At 37.1% G+C, this 20809-nt stretch overlaps 1 protein-coding gene and 1 pseudogene across 2 annotated transcripts in view; both read right to left on the bottom strand.

The window, feature by feature from the left end:
* The window catches only part of LOC103275000 (cGMP-dependent protein kinase 1), a gene marked incomplete at its 5' end in the record, with an annotated part of 255331 nt that overhangs the window by 66462 nt on the left and 168060 nt on the right, over positions 1-20809 (bottom strand). The gene's annotated exons all lie outside the window — the stretch shown is intronic.
* Positions 8135-9277, bottom strand: LOC103275003 (annotated as a pseudogene). Its single transcript, XR_505289.1, has one exon. The product of XR_505289.1 is annotated as a UDP-N-acetylhexosamine pyrophosphorylase pseudogene (transcript).

The following is a 20809-nucleotide window of genomic DNA, read 5'->3' as shown; positions in this document are numbered from 1 at the left end:
GATGACCACCATGCCCTACCCTCCTTGTTCACCTGATCTCGCCCCAAGGGACTTTTTTTGGTTTGTTTCCTCAAATGAAAAAATTGCTCAAAGGAAAACATTTTGCTGATGTGGAAAAGATGAAACAAAAAAATGGCAGTAGCACTAAAAGGCAAAACTGACAAGTTCAAAAACTGTTCTGAGCAGTGAAAAAAGCATCTCGATAGATCTATTGCATCAAATGAAGAGTACTTTGAAGGTGACTAAAGTTTATACATGTAAGAATAAATACACAACCTTTTATAAGTAAGTTCCGGGTTTTATTTGGTCTCCTTTCATAGAAGGGAGGTGAGAGTTTTTATACATTTGAGCTAACGATCTAAAGATAAGGCAAAGTTGGGATAAACTAAAGTATTATTACAAGGCACGATGTTTTTCTACTAACAGCATTAACAGGCACAAATAGCTGTTTTATTTAATGACTATATAACATGTGGTAGACATTATTCTAAATCCTTTATGTTTATTGTCATTTAATTCTAACAAAGAACAACTCTGAGGTCCACGAGGAAACAGAGACACAGACAGCTCTTCACTAGCTTTCCATGGTCACATGACTTGTAAGAAGTAATACTGGGTTTAATATACTGGCAGCCTGACTGCAGAGCCTGTGCTATAAAGCACTATCTAATTCTCAACCATCCATCTCTTTATACACTCATCTACATACCAACTTAGAAAGTCTCATAGTCTTACTCCTGCTTAGTATTTCCAATGGTGAAGACTTGTATTGATAAATATTCATAAGAAAAAGATATTGTACAAAATTCCATGCATGTAGGTAGATATTCTGGTTATTACCATAGGTTTGGAATTTAAGAATGGGTTACAAATTGGCTTTTTGGTTCACAGACTTTATTGGGAGACTAAAAACCATCCCTCTCTGCACTTTCATTCTTCTCAGGGGAGGGGACCCTCATATAGCACCAAACAGCAGTAAAGGGGCATATGTAACCTAATGTTTCACATGAGGAACAGTTAGTTGCTCCCATGAGTGACCTATTCTTGCAGCTTAAAAGGGGTCATTCCTGCTGGTGTCATCAAGGGAATGCGAGTCATCAACAGGATGACTTTACTGGAATATCAAGGAGTGTTTATTGGAAGGCAAGAGTACCTTACCCATTCACACAATTCCCTTGACTCTGGAAGAGGGAAGAGCAGCTAGTGACCTAATACTCTCCTCTCCACCCTAACCATTCTCTAAAGTCCAACATGTAGAAAGTGACATTTATCCAACTAGCCACACTTTTCCATGAACACCTAACCAACTGCGCTTCTCTTGTATTTCTCCAGTTTCCTGAATTCTGAAAGTACTTAACACAATAACACACAAATCTCCCTTAACTCTTATTCAATTTTTAGTGTTTGTTGACTTTTTACTTTCTAATGAGAATAAAGGTATCTTGAAAGGAGACACTGTCTTATTTTGCATTTATGACAAAATTTTAAAATATTAAGCCTTCAACAGGCATGCAATTGATTTTTGAAAGGTCTCATTTTAGACTAATTTATCATCATCGATTTTTGTGTGTATAAAACAAGTAAAGAAATATCAGATGCTACAGTTCCTCAATTAATTTCAATACTGACTTAATGAATACTGATGTGAATACTTGTATTACTAGGAAATTAATACAACTTAAAACCTAGCTCATATTCCAATCTCCTTTTAAAAATAATATAAATGCTTTATAATAAAAAATAGACAAAAATAAATGTAATATTAATAAAGTTTCTATTTTTAGGTTTTATATGCAGAAAATTAAGTACCATGAAATATGGTGCTATGTAAATATATTGATTTTAACATTTAAGTATTAACAAAATAAAATTTAAAATGTGTAGACTTAATTTTCAAAATGAAATTTATCGTAACATTTATTCAGTATGCTTTCTACATTAAATTTTAATAGAGGCTATATATTGACCTACTGCAACATAACAAACCTCAAAACTTACTGGTTTAAAACGATAAACATTTAATATCTTATAGTTTCTGTGAGGTAGGACTTGGGAATAACTTAACTGGGCAGTCCTGTCTTGGCCTTCTTAGCAAGATGTTATCTTAGCTGTAGCCATCTGAAGCCTGACCAGAGCTGAGGCTGAAATTCGAAGGTGGCTCACGTGGTTGAAAAGCCCTTGCTAGTTGTTAGCAGAAGGACCCACTTCCTCTCCACGTGAGCTTCTACACAAGTAGCCTGAGTGTCTTTGTGATATGGTGACTGGCTTCCTCTCAAAGCAAGGAAGGAAGGAAGGAAGGAAGAAGCCACTATGTCTTCTTAACCCAGTCTCAGAAGTCACAAGAAAATCTTTTTCACAGTATTCTGTTGGGTACTGCGGGTCACACACTAGAAGACTGAACATGAGGCAAAGGCTTCTTGAATTTATTCTGCATTTAAGGAAAAGCAATGCCACCTTTAAAAAAAATCTAGTTCCTAAAGATATCCCAGAAAAATATGTTTGTTTGTTTTTGCTTATTTGTTTACAGAACCTTGTAATTTAGGATATATAACCCAAAGATGACCTTTACACTTTTTATTTTTATTTTCAGTTTTGAGTTGGAGTCTCACTCTGTCACCCAGTCTGGAGGGCAGTGGCACACTCACAGCCACCCCAGCGTTGACCTGCTGGACCCTGGCAATCCTTCCACCTCAGCCTTAAAAGTAGCCGGAACTACAGGCACATGCTACCATGTCTGGCTAATTTTTTAAAATTTATTGTAGAGACAAGATCTCGCCAAGTTTCCTGGGCTGGTCTCGAACAAGTGGGCTCAGGACCTTTCAGTTTTTTACCTTTCATTCTAAAATAATTTGTTAAATTACTTTAGAAAAATGAGTGGGATATATATGTTTATTGTTTTTTCTTACTATCTGATTTATTTGCAATATTTAAAAACCTTTGGCATAGTTTGCTCTTGGTAGAATAATCATTAGTATCCTCAGTATTTCATAGCCAAGAGGTTAGAAGTATACACAATGGAATATTATGCAGCCATAAAAAAGTACAAACATATGGTCTTCACAGCAACTTGGATGGATTTAGAGTCGATCATACTCAGTGATCTATCACAGAAACAAAGAGTGGAGTACCATATGTTCTTACTCATGAGTGGACCTTGAACAATTATAATACTATAAGACAGGGATTGGCATTAGCTGGAAACTGTCTGGGGAGTGGGGGTGGGATTGGTAGTTGAGGGAAATTGCCAGGGGAGGGAGGGAGGTGCACACCTCATCCACAAGGGTGCCTCCATAATCAGTTTGTATACCTAACGCTGATTTGTACCCCGCATCTTATGATTTAAAAAAAATAAAATAAATTAAAGAGGTAACTATGTATTTTTTATCATCAGTATTCACATGTGAATTCACTTGGTTGATCAACAAAAAAACATGTAAGAGGACAAGTGTTCTCCAGCTAATTCTTAGTTATTCAATACTATGTTAGCCAGATGGAGGTTACTGAGTTCCTCCCTAAGTAACCTCCATCTCCTTCTCTCTAACAGGTCACTTGAGGCTTGATGCTGTTGTTAGTAGGCAGTGAAACAAAATTAGTCGGTTCTGTAATGTATTAGCAACCCTGGAAAAAAGTTTACTGGGGAGAATAATGAATATGTAAAGGAAAATGTTGGGTTTATTTGCTATTAATATTTATTTCCTACCTCATTGGTTCTGCCTGGTCCTATTCTAGATTATCAATCAAGGCCTTTTATACTCAATGGATTATTGAACGTTTGTGTAGACAGTTTGTAATTGGAAGGAAAACACAGTATAATTACATTTTATAATTGGCCAAATTATCATGCTTTTCAGTCAATTTCTTCATTTTATTTTCCCATGGCTTTTCTAATTCTCATAAGCTTGTAATGTATTGCACATGACTAATTAATGCTTCCCAGCTCAAAATCCATTCATCCTAGTACGTAAATGTTTTATGACCCACTTACATCTAGTGTGAACATAAGAAGGAAGTATTCCTTACAGAAATGTTCGCCATGAAAACAAAGAAGTCCTGCAAGGGGATATGCTTCTTTATTTTTCCTTTTATTTTCAATATCTCTAACTTCTGTTGAATTTAATTTTAGTTGGACACAGAGACAGGAAATAGTATCTTATGCCTTGCTCAAGGAAAATACAATAATTAACATTAATTGCATTGTGATTAAATGATTTAGTTTATATATTAATTAATGAAGATAAGACTCATAAACAGTAATTATACTTGTGGGAAGACCTTAACACAGTAACGGGCCCTTTACTCACCAAATACTTAGAAGATACCAAGACAGAAATTCACCTTGAAAAAGTATCCCAGTTCCTATAAATTTTTAATTTATGAATTCCAAATAATCATTTATTTTTGCAACAAAAAACTTTAAAACATAATGAATATAGAATCATAAAATGTTAAAAGTCAAAATTGTTTAGAAGTTAAGACTTCTGTTTAGGTTAAGAGAATACTGCTTCAGCTGCTGTGAACCAAAATTTTGTATTACAACTATTTGTACAGTTGGGTATATTTGTGTTCCATCAAAAAGAAATTAGGCCCAACTTGATAAGATTTTTTTTTTTTAAAAAAAGAAAGATATTTCAACCAGAAGTCTAAAAGCATTTAATAATTTCTGTGTGTCCTTTCTGTTGTTCTCTTGTGGCTTTTTATGAGAATTTCTTGGATTCTATGTTTCTGTGTGGCCTTGTGCTTGTGATCTTCATGCCAGGCAAAAGAGCAGCCCCTATGATGGATGTCAGCTGCTAAGAATCCCTAGATCATCCTGTTTTTACAAAAAACAACCTTAACCCATTTTTCTAAACTATGAACTTCCTAAGATAAGCCATTGGAATGAAAGGAAAAATAACAATTTCATTCTTCAAGCAAATTATAACTATAGAGTAAGGAGGAAGAAAGATAGGGGCTAGCCACACCGTCATTATGAAAATATACTTTATGATGACATCTATACCATCCACAGGACAGAGGTCTGGTTTACCTTCCAGATCATGTGTTTGTATCAGTTATGCAGGCCACCGGTGATTCATGCCACCAGTTACACATGCCACCAGTATTCAGTAACGCATGCCACCTATTATTCTGCTATCCAGGATAAAATGCTGCCTATCTGTCAATTCATAGTATATTGTTTAATCTTTGGAACTGGGTTAATGCTTGCTTGTAGTTTCTATTATACCATATGGAATAATTAAATCTAAATCAATCTCAATACCGTTTGAAGGTAGAGTGAATACAAACATAAAAATCAGTGACGTGGTTTGCTATACTTTCTAGACCATTCGGTTCTATTCTTCTAACCAAGAAAACTTGGCTAATACATACATATATATTGCATTGCTCTGACTGAACAAGGATGTTTGGCCCTAAAATTTTAACTGAATAATCAGAGTTAGATGGAGTATCAAAATGGGAAAAATTCCTGTTTTTTTCATCCTTACCTTTCAGTATTAATTTAGCCCCAGAATTAGATGCAGCTAATAGAATCAGGTCAGCAAAGCATCTTAGAGAGATTTAATTATTTACTTATGCATATACAAATATCCAGCAGGTAAATTATAGATATTAAATATATATTTCTGCATAAATAAATATTTATATATTTACCTAGCAGGTCTCCTGAGAGAATTCTAGACTCTCCCAGTATATGTATTTATTTCTTTGCAATTAAAAATAAATAAATACAACAAAAGGGAGTAGGATAAACTAACTCCTTGGTAGGCCTACGACTCAGAGGTGGAAGGAGACAAGGTCAGAAGAGCCTTGGGTGCTATTTTGGAAGAAAGGGAAACAGAGCCTACTTAACCACCCTTCCATGACCTGTGGTTTGGGAAACACAGCTCTGAACAGTTCCCACACAACAGCTGTTTTTCCACATCACCATTGGACAGGAAGTGGAATGGCACACAGAATGCAATTTATAGGATCTGTTCTCTTAGAAAGTGAAACAGGATCTCTAGGCTACTAAATTCACTTCTGTGTGGCATCTGAACTCACTTGTTAAAAGAAATTGTCTGCCTCATAAAAGAAAACTTTCATTTATAAAAAACTGAAAATTTTTTTAGAAATATTATACAAATAGTTAAGTTGTCTCTGGGTTTACATAAAATTTAGACACATTCCAATCCATTTAATTCTCACAACAAGACATCAAAGTAATCTGAACAACAACAAAAATCTACAACCACATAAAGGCTAAAGGTTCAATTCCCTTCAAGACTGATGGAAAACAGTGGCATCAGAAATCCCAGCTACATTGAAATAGGAATAAAAATCTACCTAACATGCTTGGCGGACTTGGATCTATTAGCTGCTTCTAATTCTGGGACTAAATTAATAGTGAAAGGGAAAGATGAGAATAACAGGTGTTTTTCTTATTTTGATGCTCCATCTAACTATGATTATGCAGTTAAAGTCTAATGACCAAACATCCTTGCTTTGCCAGTGCAGTTAGAGTTTGAGGATCTTGCAAAGTCCATGTGAAATTATTACTCTAGCATTCTTCTAGCTCTCTGCTGGTTTCCCAAAGAATACCAAGCCCAGGAACCTGTTGACCGAAGCACCCACTCTCCCCCAGTGTCAGAGGCTTAGTGTCACTCGTGTCGCATGCAGAATTCCTTTCTTGAGTTAAAAGTTCAAGTTTCCATTCTGTGGTTAGCAATCCCTCTTTACAGAGTGTCTCAGAATAGTATTCTCAAGAATGATCAAAAGAATCATCTGAACTTCAAACCAATCAGTAGTTCCTTTGCATCCTTGGAAGCGGTTGAAGAATTTCCAAAGCCTGATAACTTTCCTATTCCTTCAGAAATTTAGACTAGAAAAAGAAATAGTCTCAGGGTCTCATAGGATACAGTTTTGCTTGTTTACTCTGTCACTCACTGGCTTGTTCTCCTTAGACCCTTTGTGTTTCTTGAACTGAGGATGGATCAATTCTCCAAATGGCCACTGGAGGGCACAACAACACAAGGTTTGTCTCAAAGTTGCTCGTGGTGTTTGTACTACATAATCCATCCTTCCTGATATATTCAATTAGACATTACATTTTCACTTTTATACCTACAGCTACTGAATATCTACCTTGTCATCTACCCTTTCATCAGTGATATTCTGAAAAAGACCAAAACCAAAAGTTCTGTTTCTATCAATATTATAAATATGTATTAATATATTCTCTCATTTCTTTCATTCCTTTTGTATTGTAAGATAATCCATCCAAATTCATGATTTAAAGTTGTAGTAATAAAATTGAAATTGTTTTAGTTTAGTTTGAAGATGTATGAAATATTTATCCAGCCATTTTCACATGGTGAAAAAAGAAAATGGAGAGGTAATATTGAAAAGTTCATTGACTGGAGCTGCACAGAAGAAAAGAGTTGTATTTTCTTGCTTCTTTAACTACCTAAATGTCTGTGGACTTAGGTTTACAGCTAGAATGCTTCTAGTAAGTCAGCTTCAAAATAAACTGTGTATTTACTATACACATTTCTCAAAAATGGCATCATCATACTGGTTTTTTTTAAAAAAAACTTTCATAAATATCAATAAAAAAGTCATATGAATTGCTTCAGAAACTCCTAAAATATTACAGTTATGTAACTAATAAACATGAAACTATTCATAATCATGAAAACTGTTCTCCGGCGTTCATAGCAGAGATGGTTTCCTCAGTGACAGATCTCTCGACTGGTCACTTGCTCAGTATCTTCTTCGCATTCTTTTCAGAACGCATGGCAATGTTAGTGAGGTGTTTCCCCCATTGTATTTGCATCTAGTTGGAACTCTTTGGGGGCATTAAAGGAAATTTCAAGGTGGAACATTTTTCGGGCCTCTTTCATCATGGCCTCTCCAATCAAATTTCATGCTCTAGTCTCATAGGGCTACTTAAGAAGTCCTGAATTTTCTCATTGCAAGACTATCGTTGCTATTTCAGTAGCAAATAAAAATAATTTCTAAGATGAACTGTGCTTACGGCAAGCTAGCCACTACACCTCTTACTGTACAGACGCAAAACTCTGAGTGGTGTGTGCACGATCTCCATCATATAGGTGAAGAAACTTAGTGTTAGTGAAAGGTAATGACTCTTTAGAAGTCACTTTGCGAACTGGAAGATGTCAAAGACAAATTTTTCCATCTTTATTCCATTTGGTTTGTCTGGCTTAATTAACTGCCCTTGGGAATCCACATAGGGAAACTTCTTTTGAGCCACATGGTGTTGCAATTGAGGTTCATAAATATTGACAACATCTCTCAGAAATGGTACGGTGAAGAAATGGTTGGCAATGTTCCCTGCGTTGAACAGCAGTCGTCCATCTGAGCTTCGTTTTTGAGCTGTTGCCAGGGAAATCTCACTATATTCTACCACCTGGTAAACTCCATCCACTCGGCAAACTACTCCAACTGGTTCGGTAGGGTTTGTTTTCTCAACCACCTTTGCTCCACAGTCTGCTCCTTTCTGAATGCAAAATCTAATGAACCTTGGGTCTGCCACTTTTACTAATATATTGTCAACACAATAGACGTGAATGCTCCAGATGCCTCTTTGCTCCATATCCTCCACAATATTCTGGGCTGCAAGAGCTCGATAAAGACCACCATTGCCATCTGGAGCCATAGCAATTTTGCTCTTTTCTTCCAAAATAATTTTCCCATCAAAACTCATGGCAGGCAGCATTCCTTGCTGAAAAAAGATTACATTCTCTTGTTTTAAACCAAAGTACTTGTGCTTGGTGAAGAACTCCTTTGTAGATTCCATTGTTCTGCCACTGGTCATTATGTACCATGGAATAATACATTTGTTGCCAGAATATTTTTCAGCTAACTGTTGTAGCTTCAGGATACGTTCTGCTTGGATCTGAAAAAGTGTCTTATGGGACGGCAAACCAACATCATACATCCCTTTGGGATATGCAACTCCAAGTCTTGTCCCCTGCCCTCCAACTAGAAGAAGAACTGTTACTTTGTTCTGAGAAATCTGGAAAAATCCTTCGCTTTCCCAGGCCTCGAGCTGATCTTGATCCCGGGTAGCACTCCCCAGTACCTCTCGAGGGACAGGTCCCATTCGTGCATCCACTTTCTCTTGGTGAGATTGGTTAAATCCTTCAATGGCCTTTTGGAAAAAGAAGTTCAGCTCCTCAAAGTTCATGGCTTGGAGCTCTGTGTAAAGCTCTACTCGTTGGGCTTCTTCCAGCTCATTCCAGAAACGTAGTAGGTGTTCTTGCCCAGCCAGTTCACAAAGAAGTTTGTGGTATATGAAGTATTACGGGAAAATGAATTTTCCCCACTGAAGAATGCAGACAGTCAGAATGGGAAGGACAACCCTACTACTGTGAGGTATGCCTTGATGTCCCTTCATCATTGCTGGGTCCGCAATGCAGGGGGCCACTTCATAGATGAAAATGGCTCTCCCTTCCAGCAATTCCCCTCTTGAAGGTGCTAATGATGTGTGAAATCTCTCCTCTTATCTCCTGTGCCAGAGAAGGACTAGAAAGTTATTGGCTGATAAAGAATTTCATGCACCTTTAATCATTGATGAGAATAGAGTCCATGAGCTGGTGAAAAATGGTATATGAACCAGATACTAAGTTCTACCACAATAGGAATAGCTTTTATTTTTGATAGACCAACTGTGAACCTACAGGACCTCTCCTGGAAGACTGAAGTTCGAATATTCACAGAGTTTCCTTTTGCTTGTTGAACTCTTACAACTATTACAAACTTCCCAAGATCCAGATGACTGAATTCAGATAGCATTTTTATGATTCTCAACTCATTGAAGGTCTTATTTATATTTTTCAATTGTACAATTTTTTTTTCCAAACCAAGGAAAACATTGGCCATCCAGGAACTTTCCTCCGCTTAACTATAGTCAGGATATTCAATGTCACTTTACTTGGAGCTGGAAGCATTTGTTTTTGAAGTTGTACATAATAATAATATGTCATTGTACATGTTAAAAGGTTTCTATGGTATTAAAAGTTTGTTTTATTTTATCAAACATTAAACTTTTTAAAGAAAATTTAAAAAAAGAAGAAACTTAATGTGTGGGTTAGGCGTGGTGACTCACGTCTGTAATCTCAGCACTTTAGGAGGTGGAGGCGAGAGGATTGTCTGAGCTTAGGGGTTTGAGACCAGTCTAAGTAACATGGTGAGACCTCACCTCTTAAAAAAAAAAAAAAAATCAGGCATGGTTCCAGCTACTTGGAAGGCTGAGGCAGGAAGACTGCCTGAGCTCAGCAGGTCAAGGCTTTGGTGGTCATGAGCATGCCACTACACTCCAGCCTGGGTGACAGAGTGAGACTCTGACTCAAAAAACAAACAAAAAGTCACTTAATGTGTGATTTCAGAGTTTGTGCATCTAAATGACACTGATATCCTCTTCTTTGTCTGCACAGTTTGGTGCTGCTGTGGATTTTTCTCTAAGGGAAGAGAATAGTGAGAGCTATGCATCCAAGGAATATCCCGGAAGGTGCATCTTGAATCATATTACTTTCTCTTTTCTTCTAAGCAGAACTGTTACGTTGTATACATTCCTGTGGCACTTTTGAGTGTCAGGGTGTTGGATGCTTATGTATTACATACCCCTTTTATAGGATGGGGGCTCCCAGAGGTTGGAGCGGGTATCTTTTTTTTTTAATTTTAAAGATGTGGGGTACAATTCAGTGTTAGATATACAAATGTTCATTATGCAGGTACCTTTGTTGATGAGGTGTGCCCCTCCCTCCCCTGGCAGTTTTCCTCAACTGCCAATCCCACCTCCCCTCCCCTGGCAGTTTTCCACTACTCCCAATCCAAGAGGGTGTCCTAGTGTCTTAATCTCCCAGCAGAATGGCTGGCACATGGGAGCAGATTTGTAAGTGAAAACTGTTTCATCTACCTGTCAGACTTTTAAGAAAGCAGGCTTAGTCCACATCTTAGGTACACATTACATTTTGAAACATGTACATTTTACTTTCTAAAAAGGTATTTCTCATAAATGTATTAAATGTATGTTTGTTTTTTTTCTTTTAAAATTTCTGTACAGTGTTCATTATAAGTATTGAGGATCTGCTATGTTTAGTATTACATATATATATATATATATACACACACATATATATATATATTTATTGCTTTGAGTCAAGGTCTCACTATGTCATCCAGGCTGGAGTACAGTGGCGTGCTCATGGCTCACCACAGCCTCAATCTCCTGGGCTCAAATGATTATTGAGCCTTAGTCTCCCAAGTAACTGGGACTACAGGCACATGCCACCATACCTGGCTATTTTTTTTTTTTATTTTTGATAGTGACGTGGTCTCATCCTGTTGCCCTGGCTGGTCTCAAACTCTGGGACTCAAGCAAGCCTCTCACCTTGGCCTTCCAAAGTGCTGGGATTACAGGAGTGAGCCACTGTGCCTGGCCATTTATATGTTATTTATAACAGAGCCACTTAAGCATTTATGAAAAAGTAGAATACAAAATGAACTTCAAAAGGGAACTAGCTAAAGGTTTGTCTCTGTTCTGTAGCTGGTGTGCTCTTCCACTGTGGTCACTGCCCTCTTTCAGTCTCTCTCACTGCTAAGTCAGTGACCCTGCTCCATCCCTGTAGTAACTGCTTCATTTCTGGAAGCAAGATGGCCTTGCTAAGTGACTTGCTTGAATCCAGGGACTCCCCCCTCAAATCCCCACAAATCCAATGGAAGAAGTGGCCATTGTGTTCTAATGAGATACAAAATACATCTTAAGCTCATCTTCAAACAGATTCCAGCTAGAATTTTTAAAATGCATTAATGCTATATTAAGGTGGACTCTTCCTTATGTTGATCTTCAAGACTCTTCCCTTGAGTATCACCAAAAAGCAGCTAAGATTGGTATCTTATTGATTCTGTGTTTTGAGGAGTTAGTGTTATGAATAAAAGATGAAGTTTTTATGGAGAGTGGTAAATAAACCCATAACAAATTTTCTTCCAAACAGAATCAGTTGAGATATCGGCTAATTTTCTGCATATTTGAAATATTTGTTGCCAACTCAGTTCGTAAAGCCATTAAATGTCAATTAAGCTTCTTGAGGGCCAGGGCTAAGCTTCTGCCTGATTTATGATAGAAGTTGAGTAAATATTTAGTTATTTGAAAATGTATTTGCTTTAAGTGCAAAAGTCTATTTCTTTGTGTGTAAAAATCCATGTACACGGTGGTTGTTAGGACCACCAATATAAAGCAGTTTCAGAGTTGCTGGACTTTCCTATGTATATCTAACTAGCTCTCATTTTGGTAAAATCACCCCATGTGCATTTCAAAATTCCTTTTTAATTTTCTTTTTGGATTTTAACTGAAGGTAGGCTTGACTTTTTAATCGGAAAGGCAACAATTCCTTTGAAAAAGACAATATCCATCAGAAGCCAGACTGAATTTTGTTTTTATTCCAAGATTTAGTTAAAGCATAATATAAAAAATAAAGCCAAAACTTTAGTGTGAACTCACTGAAAAGATTTCTGTTGGGGAGGAAATGACCAATGAGGTTTCGTGCAAATCAGAAGGATAATTCTGCGTTGTAACTTATGTTTCTTCCCGCCCTCTCCTCACATTCATATACCTTATAGATAAAAAGACAGAAAAGCTAAAGTATAGGAGAGCAGAAAGTAACTATAATTTTGCTTATTCTAATGTTTTAAAAACCATGGAACAGGAAAAAAGAAATCTCCCCAAAGATGTTAAAATCTGTGGTGATAGTTACATTAACACTTTTGGAAGCAAGTGAATTATCAGTGTTAAATTAAGTTTGGCCTAAAGCTGCCTCCTTACACTAAGTTCAGCCTAAAGGTTTCTCTGTACATAGTGAACTGGAACCTAACTGAATAGGTAGACAGACTGTAACCTCCTCTTGTACCAATCACAGAGTTTTGGCCAATCACAGGTGGCCAACTGTCTAAACCTTGTTCAAATAAGTGAGATGCTAAGTTACAATCAATCCAGCTGGCTCTATGGTTCATTCTGTTCTCGGCACTTCCTCTTCCTTTTTCTGTCCATAAATGTTATCCAACCATGTGACAGCCCTGAGGTTGCTCTGACCTCTTCTGTTTCTAGGGCCTGCCCAACTCACTACTTGTTCTTTGCTCAATTAAACTCTATTAAATTTAATCTGTCGAAAGTTACTTTTAGCCGGGCTCGGTGGCTCAGCCTGTAATCCCGTGCCTTTGGGAGGCTGAGGTGAGTGGATTGCCTGAGCCCGCGGGTTCGAGACCCGCCTAGGCAGCAAGACCTCATCTCTACAATAAATCAAAAACTTAGCCGGGCATGGTAGCGCGTGCCTGTAATTCCGGCTACTCGGAAGGCTGAGGTGGAAGGATCGCTGGAGCCCAGCAGGTCGAGGCTGCGGTGGCCACTCTCCAGCAGTCTGGGAGACCGAGTGAGACTCCAACTCAAAAAAAAAAAAGTTACTTTTTTCTTTTTTAACACCAGTAAAAAGCCTAATAAAGGACTTAATTTGAATTAAAACACACTGTATATGTTCAGGTAACTGGTCATGGATTCCTATAACTTTAGAAATATAAGATTTATAGAAATTCTGTCATGTAATCTTTTCTGTTCATTAGATATGAGTCTGGAGAGGCAGAATTATCACAGATCACACAGTTATTGGCAGATCATTCAAGGGCTTTCCTATATTCCAATTTCCAAACTGATTTCATTACCCCCAAGCTACTTCATTAACACAGTATTGGATTTTTTTCTTTTTCTTAAAAGGACGGGTATTCATGTATTTTTATCAACGACATTTCAAAAATTTTAATTAATACACTTCTCATCTGTAATAAAGATAATTAAATAGAAATTTGTCATTCTTTCTAAATTAACCATATATTGTGGCTGTCTAGTGGCTTGGCCCAGGAAGGTCTCACTACTATATCATCTGATGGCAACAATTTCTATACACATGCACAATTTTTAAATAAAAATAAGTAACCAAGTGAGGATTGAACTTGCAAACAAAGCCTGTAACTGGAGAGCTGGTGATCACACATGGGGAAATCATAGTTATCCGAAATGTAGTGGAGACAGGTATCTGAGAATGGCTGGTCTATGGATTATGGAGGTTTAACCCCGCTAAAGGGGTTAAATGCATTTCTTTAAACAATTAGTTTTGAAAATTTTCCTTAACATTTCCTGGACCTAGTAAGCATACTGGGTTAAATAGAATCTCCCTTGGATCTAAGACTTTGCAGTGTGTCAGGGTCAACATGAATCTCCATGGTGACTGTAGCCCAGAGAGAAAGTGAAGCGGAACATGCCACACAGATACTGATCCCAAGGCATAAGCTGCAAACTTTAAAAAAACTGATTGTGAAAAAAAAGACCAACCCTCTTTCAGGTTCCCTCCTGCTGTGGGAGCTTTTATGTCTTCTTAATAAACTCCTGTTCCCCCCCCCCCCAAAAAAAAAAAGAAAGAAAGAAAAACTATGGTGATATTTGCTTCTTTCTCTTAAAAGTGAAGAGTAGCAGAAGAAAAGAATTCAATTAGAATTTCAGTTCTTGGTACAGCAGATGGTACATGCTCAATAAATGTTTATTGAGTAGCTGATGGCACCGGTTAGATGTACTATTCTATATGACAAAAGTTTGGTGTAAAAGGAAATTAAAACTTAAACTTGAAGAAAAGAAACATGTGGACTTGTTAATATATATTTTTATATATACTTTTAAAATCACAATTAATAAGCCGGGCTCAGTGGCTCAGCCTGTAATCCTGCGCCTTTGGGAGGCTGAGGTGAGTGGATTGCCTGAGCCTGCGGGTTCGAGACCCGCCTGGGCAACTTCGCGAGATCTCATCTCTACAGTAAATCAAAAAATAAGCCAGGCGTAGTAGCGCATGCCTGTAGTTCCAGCTACTTGGAAGGCTGAGGAGGAAGGATCGCCAGAGCCCAGCAGGTCCAGTCTGGGTGACAGAGTGAGACTCCAACTCAAAAAATAAATAAATAAAATAAAATAAAATCACAACTTATGCAAGTAATGAACTCTCCAAAAGAAATCACCAAAATTTTTGATCCTCTATATCTGGCACAGGCCTAACTCAGAAGGTACTTGCTATGTGTTTGCTAAATAAATGGACAGAGGAATGAATGATGCCAGTGATTGACCACCCAGAGTTTGTGGAATTTGAATGAACATATCAGAATTGGGATAAAATTAATAGTTATCTCTCAGGTTACATTTTTATTCATTTTATTCAATAAATATTTATAGAAGACTGCTATTTGCATAGAATAGTGAAAGAAACAGGTTTCTCTCACTCAGAAGTTATAGCCTAATAAAAATATAAAAAATAAATAAATTTGCAAACAAATAATCCATCATGAATTGTTGTAAAAGGAAAATACAGATGTCTGTGAGTGGGGTGTTAGTTTGTGGGTAATATTTTTAAAGTGAGTGGCTTGGGAGAGCATCTCTGATATAGTGATGTTTAAATTGAGAATCCAGTGACAGGGAGAGTAGTTGGGGAGTGATTGTGAAGGTCCTGAAGAGTTTGGAGTGCATGAGAAACTAAAATAAAATCCAATGGTTGACACATAACAAGCTTCAAACATCAGGCAAGCAAGGAGAGGTTAGTAAATTCCCTAAGACCTGAGAGGTGAGACATTTCGATTTTATTCTAACTTCTATCCACTGTAAATAGGAGAATGACAAGGATGATGACCATGATGATGATGACAGCAGCTACCATTCTATGAGCACTAGTTCATTAAATAGGGATCATAAAATAGGCATCATCCCAAATGTTTAACATCATTAGTTATTTAATCTTCATATCAAGCCATAGAAACATGGATAATTACTCTTTCCATCTACAGAAGAGGAAATTGAATCTTAAAGTGTTTAGTTCACTTGCCTAAGACTGCAGTTTGTATATGTGACATCATAGAATTTCTTATTTGTAAAAGGTCATTCAAGATGCTTTGCTGAAAATGGGTTGCTGGGGAGGAAAGTGTATCTGGGAGGGGAAGTCAACTGGGAATTCACGTGGTGGTTCAGATGAGAGTATTGGTATGAACAGGTAGTGGCAATTAGAGACTCCTAGAAGGAATAGGCTAAACTGATGGATTTGAGATGGGAGATGAAGGACAAAGAGATGAATGGTACTGCAAGTTGGTGATATAGGGAAGATTAGGAGGGTAACGGGTTTGAGGAAAATCAACATTTCAGTCTGGGTTAAACTCTGAGCTTTGTGAGACAATGACTTCTGGAGAAAACATCTGTAGAGAACAAAAGTAAGTGAAAAAGTTCCTAAAGCCTCTTTGCTAGTCTAGGTACTCTTCTCCTCACCTGCTCATTTATGCCCTGAAAAATTACTTTTAATATTAAATGATATCCTTACCATGAGTACAGAACACTATTGCAGGGATTAGCAATCCACAGTTTATTAGCCAAGCCCAACCTGGGCCAGTGAGCTCAGAACGATTATTACATTTTTGATAGTTGAAAATAAAATCAAAAGAAGTGCAGCATTTTGTGACACATGAAAATTTTATGAAATTTAATTCTCAGGTCCCATAAATAAAGGTTTGTTGAAACACAGCCTTTCCCATTTGTTCCTATATTGTGTCTAACAGCTTTTGTGCTACAATAGTAGAGTTGAGTAGGTCTACAGTGCCAAACTATTTGCTACCAAACTCATTACAGAAATATTCTTTGGACACCTGCTCTAGTGTGATAGGCTTAGTAGCATCTTGCCAATACTTTTTTCTTTAATTAGCAGTTTTTCCCAATATAATGTAATTGGAAAGGTTCTGAATTCATTCTTTAAAACATTTTCTACATTATTAAAAATATTTAACTGAAAACAAACAAAAAACATTTAGAGATAAACTTCTTCCTGCTCTCTAAATAATAAAGGTCTCCTATCAGACGGTATTGTGTTTTGAAGTGAGGCCCGTGATTTAACTCTAGTCAAGTGTCATTGGGCACATCTATACATAAATGTATATATGACAGGAATTACAGAGAATATATAAATTATACATTAATAATTAAAAACAAGCTGTTCAAAGAAAAGTGTAGCCAATATTTCTTGACTGAGTGTAACAATTATTGCCTTTAGAACAAAAATAATTTGCCATTTCACTTGCTGTTGCCTTAAAGATCATCTTTCGAAAATTTCCTTTTCCTTAATGGATACAGTGTTACTTGAAACTCCCAGTAGAACATTAATGGTGTCTAAGAGTCCTGGTGTTAGCTTTGAGTGGTTTTGAATTTGCTTCAGTTGCTCATAGGTGGATTTGGTAATGCTGATTTAAAGATGAACTCAGCTGTCTACATATGCGAATATATGATGCTGCAGGATTTTACAGTGAAGCAGTTTACTACAACACACTTATGTAATGTGATAAATATGGTAGGAAAAAGTATTTATGCTATACAGAATTGTTTGCAGAAGAGGTTTCGTTATAACTTTTAAGTTATGACAGGATCTAAAATACCATAGTTTACGTGTTTTATAACCCATAGTTAAGCCACAAGCTGAAGATTCAGAGGTAGTTTTAAAAGGGAATGCTTTCCTTCTTATTTTGAGTGTCTTCCATTTATAACTTAAACAATGGACTCATTCACATTTGAAGCTACTTGTGCATATTTCCAGATTAAAACCATGGCCCTAACAAGGTAATAGCTGTGGCCTCGAAACAATATGGTTGGGATAAAGAGATGAATTCTGGAGATAGACTGCTTGGGTTCAAATCCTGACTCAACTGCTGCCTGGGAGTGTGGCCTTCAACTCTACAGCTATATGTGAGGTCACTTAATTCCTCCGAGCTTCAGATTCCTCATCTGGAAAATGAGAGTAATGACAACAACAACAACAACAACAACAACAACAACAATAGATTCTATCTCAAATGATTAAATGAAAGAATACAAATAAAATGCTTAGCTCAGTACCTGGCACAAATCATAGTGTTCAATTCCAAATAATTATTTGGAAAGATACGCTCATAAAATCAAAGTGCTCTTTCATTTTTTCCCCGGCTCTTTGGGAAGTGTAAGAGAAAAAGTTGGTACTTGTTCCACTAGTAATATTCACACTATGGTAACATTCACCTGTTTAGACCAATAAAATGAAATGAACCTATAGGACTTCGACTGGCAAAGGTAAAAAGTGTGAACAAGGAACAAGAGGATGGTTCACTCTTAACATAAACACTTTGCTGCTTCCCAAAGTCTGAAGCCTCTAAAAGAACCCAAGGAATTTCCCCTGTGCATGTGAGGTGTGTTTATTCGGAGGGAGATATGATTGTACTGGAGACATGGAGTAATTCCAGGGAGGAGGCTCTGAGTTGGGAACTTCAAGAACAGGTGGGTGTTTCATAATCTTCTATGGGGCTCAAGCAAAGCTGAAGCACCTATGTGTGGCAGGGATAGCTCTTGGCATGCATATCTCTGCAGATAATATTTAAGAGTAGATCGACAATACAATCCTTGGAAATTTTCCCTAAAACAAAAACAGACAATGATTCTATGGGTCATGTGGAGCACGGTCAGTGGCCTTTTGGAATTTTCTAACTCAAGGCACCCAATATAGGGGATCTGTTTAGAATATGTGGCAGCCCTAATATTTGAGTAAAGATGGGTTTGATTTGGGGGGATGTAGACTTCAGCAATTTCTAGTTTTTGTTTTGTTTTATTTAGTTTTCCTAAGAGGGCAAGGAAAATCTTCACTCTCCTGCGAGTGTGAGGTATTCTTAACCAGAGGATGATATAATAAGTAGTTGGCAGTCTACTAAAAGAATGCCTAAGTCAAAATGGAAAGTTTAGGGATGAGGAAGGATTCCGGAACACTTTAAAGAATGTGGTTACTGCTCTCTATGTTGAACCTAGGGAAGAAAAACATTAAAAGTAAGATTAAAATAGAGTTGGGGGGGAAGGGAAGAAAGAGGATGGCTCCATCAAATGTCATGTTGGGTGTGTTCAGAGTACCATTCTTTGCAGTCTGAAAGGAAAAAGAGACCATGATATGTTTTGCTAACTTAACTTCTCTGCGGTAAGCTGAAAAATGGTCCCCTCAAATATCAAGTCCCGATCCCTGGACTGGTAAGTGTTACCTTATTGAGAAAAGGGGTCTTGGCAGTTATGACTTAAGGATTTTGTGATGGGAAGATTATTCTGGGTTATCCAAGTGGACCCTAAATACTATCACACATATTCTTAAATTTTTATTTTATTTTATTTTTAGAGACAGGATCTTCCTCTGACACCCAGACCGGAGTGAAGTAGCACAATCATAGCTTGCTCCAAACTCAGACCCCGGGGCTTAAGTGATCCACCCACTTAAGCCTCCTGAGTAGTTAGGACTACAGGTTAGCAACACCACACCAGGCTTTTCTATTTTTATTTTTGTAGAGACAGGGTCTCATAATGTTGTTCAGGTTGGTCTCAAACTCCTGTCGTCAAGCAATTCTCCCACCTTGGCCTTACAAAACAATGGGATTACAGAAGTAAGCCACTATGCCCAGCTACAAGTATCCTTAAGAAAGGGAAACAAAGTGAACTTTCTCATTCTGTCTCTCTCTCTCTCTCTCTCTCTCTCTCTCTCTCTCTCTCTCACACACACACACACACACACACACACACACACACACACACACACACACACAAGGTGAAGACAGAGGTAAAGATTGGAATGATGCAGCCACAAACCAAGGAATGCTAGTAGCCACCAGAATCGGGAAGAAGCAAGAAATAGATTGTTTCCAGAGAAAGTCTCCAGAGAAATTGTGGCCCTACTGATATCTTGATTAGACCCAGTGATACTAATATAGGATTTCTGGGTCCTAGAGCTGTGAGAGAATAAATTTCTCTTATTTTAAACCACCCAATTTGTGGTAATTGTTACATCAACCACAGGAAACTAATAAAATGTTGTTATTACTTTTATTATCACTCTAATTATTATAGATTTTCTTGGTTTTATTTGCCCATTGTTTCTTCCCTCCTGAAGTCATTCTAAGACATTGCGAAATTATTATATTTTCTTTCTGTTCAGTTAGATTTCACTGTGTGTGCCATTGCAAACACAATTTCTTTGGCTCATTTTCAAGATGCTAAATTACAAAAACTATGTCTATCAGTCACCAATGAAGTTCTCAAACAAATTATTTCGTTCCACAGAACAAATATTTATCAAACTATATGCCAATTAAGTCAAGTAATTATACCCTTAAGAGATGCAATTTTCAAATTTAGTATCTCAAATTCGTATACTACAGATGTTCAAGTTTTAATGTGTATCTGTCTGGAAAACAATAAAGTATCTGAGTCACACAAGGACATTAGGCAAAATAAAGCAAACTATTTGAATATTTATAACATTGAATTTGTATTTTTCTGACAGTATCGTGTGAATAGAATCATACTCAAAGATTAACCAACATGAGTAATGAAATCATGCTACGTTTGTCCTCCCAGTGGGTAAAATGGAGTTCAGAGACATTCTTTGTGCAACATATTGTAAATCAACTGCTTCACTGCTCTAAATGGTAGCCCAATGACTAGAAAAGGTACATTAAGCATCCCAGAGTACTTGTCACTAGCAAGAAGAAGCTTTGTACTGGTTCTATATTTCATCTGTGAATATAGTAATATTTGAAAGCCATATTACTTATGCATCCATGAAATTGAATATTAGGATGATTCAGTCCACATCTCTAGAACAACTAAGGCTTTCCTCTTTGACAAAATGAAGAAGTTGAACTTGGAGATTGCTCTTTGACCTCTGAAGTTCTATGAGTATAAGATACTGAC

This window comes from Carlito syrichta, unplaced genomic scaffold (assembly GCF_000164805.1).
Source record: "Carlito syrichta isolate Samal-C Ts95f unplaced genomic scaffold, Tarsius_syrichta-2.0.1 Scaffold315165, whole genome shotgun sequence".
NCBI lineage: Eukaryota > Metazoa > Chordata > Mammalia > Primates > Tarsiidae > Carlito > Carlito syrichta.
This window is presented reverse-complemented; position numbering and strand designations above follow the sequence as displayed.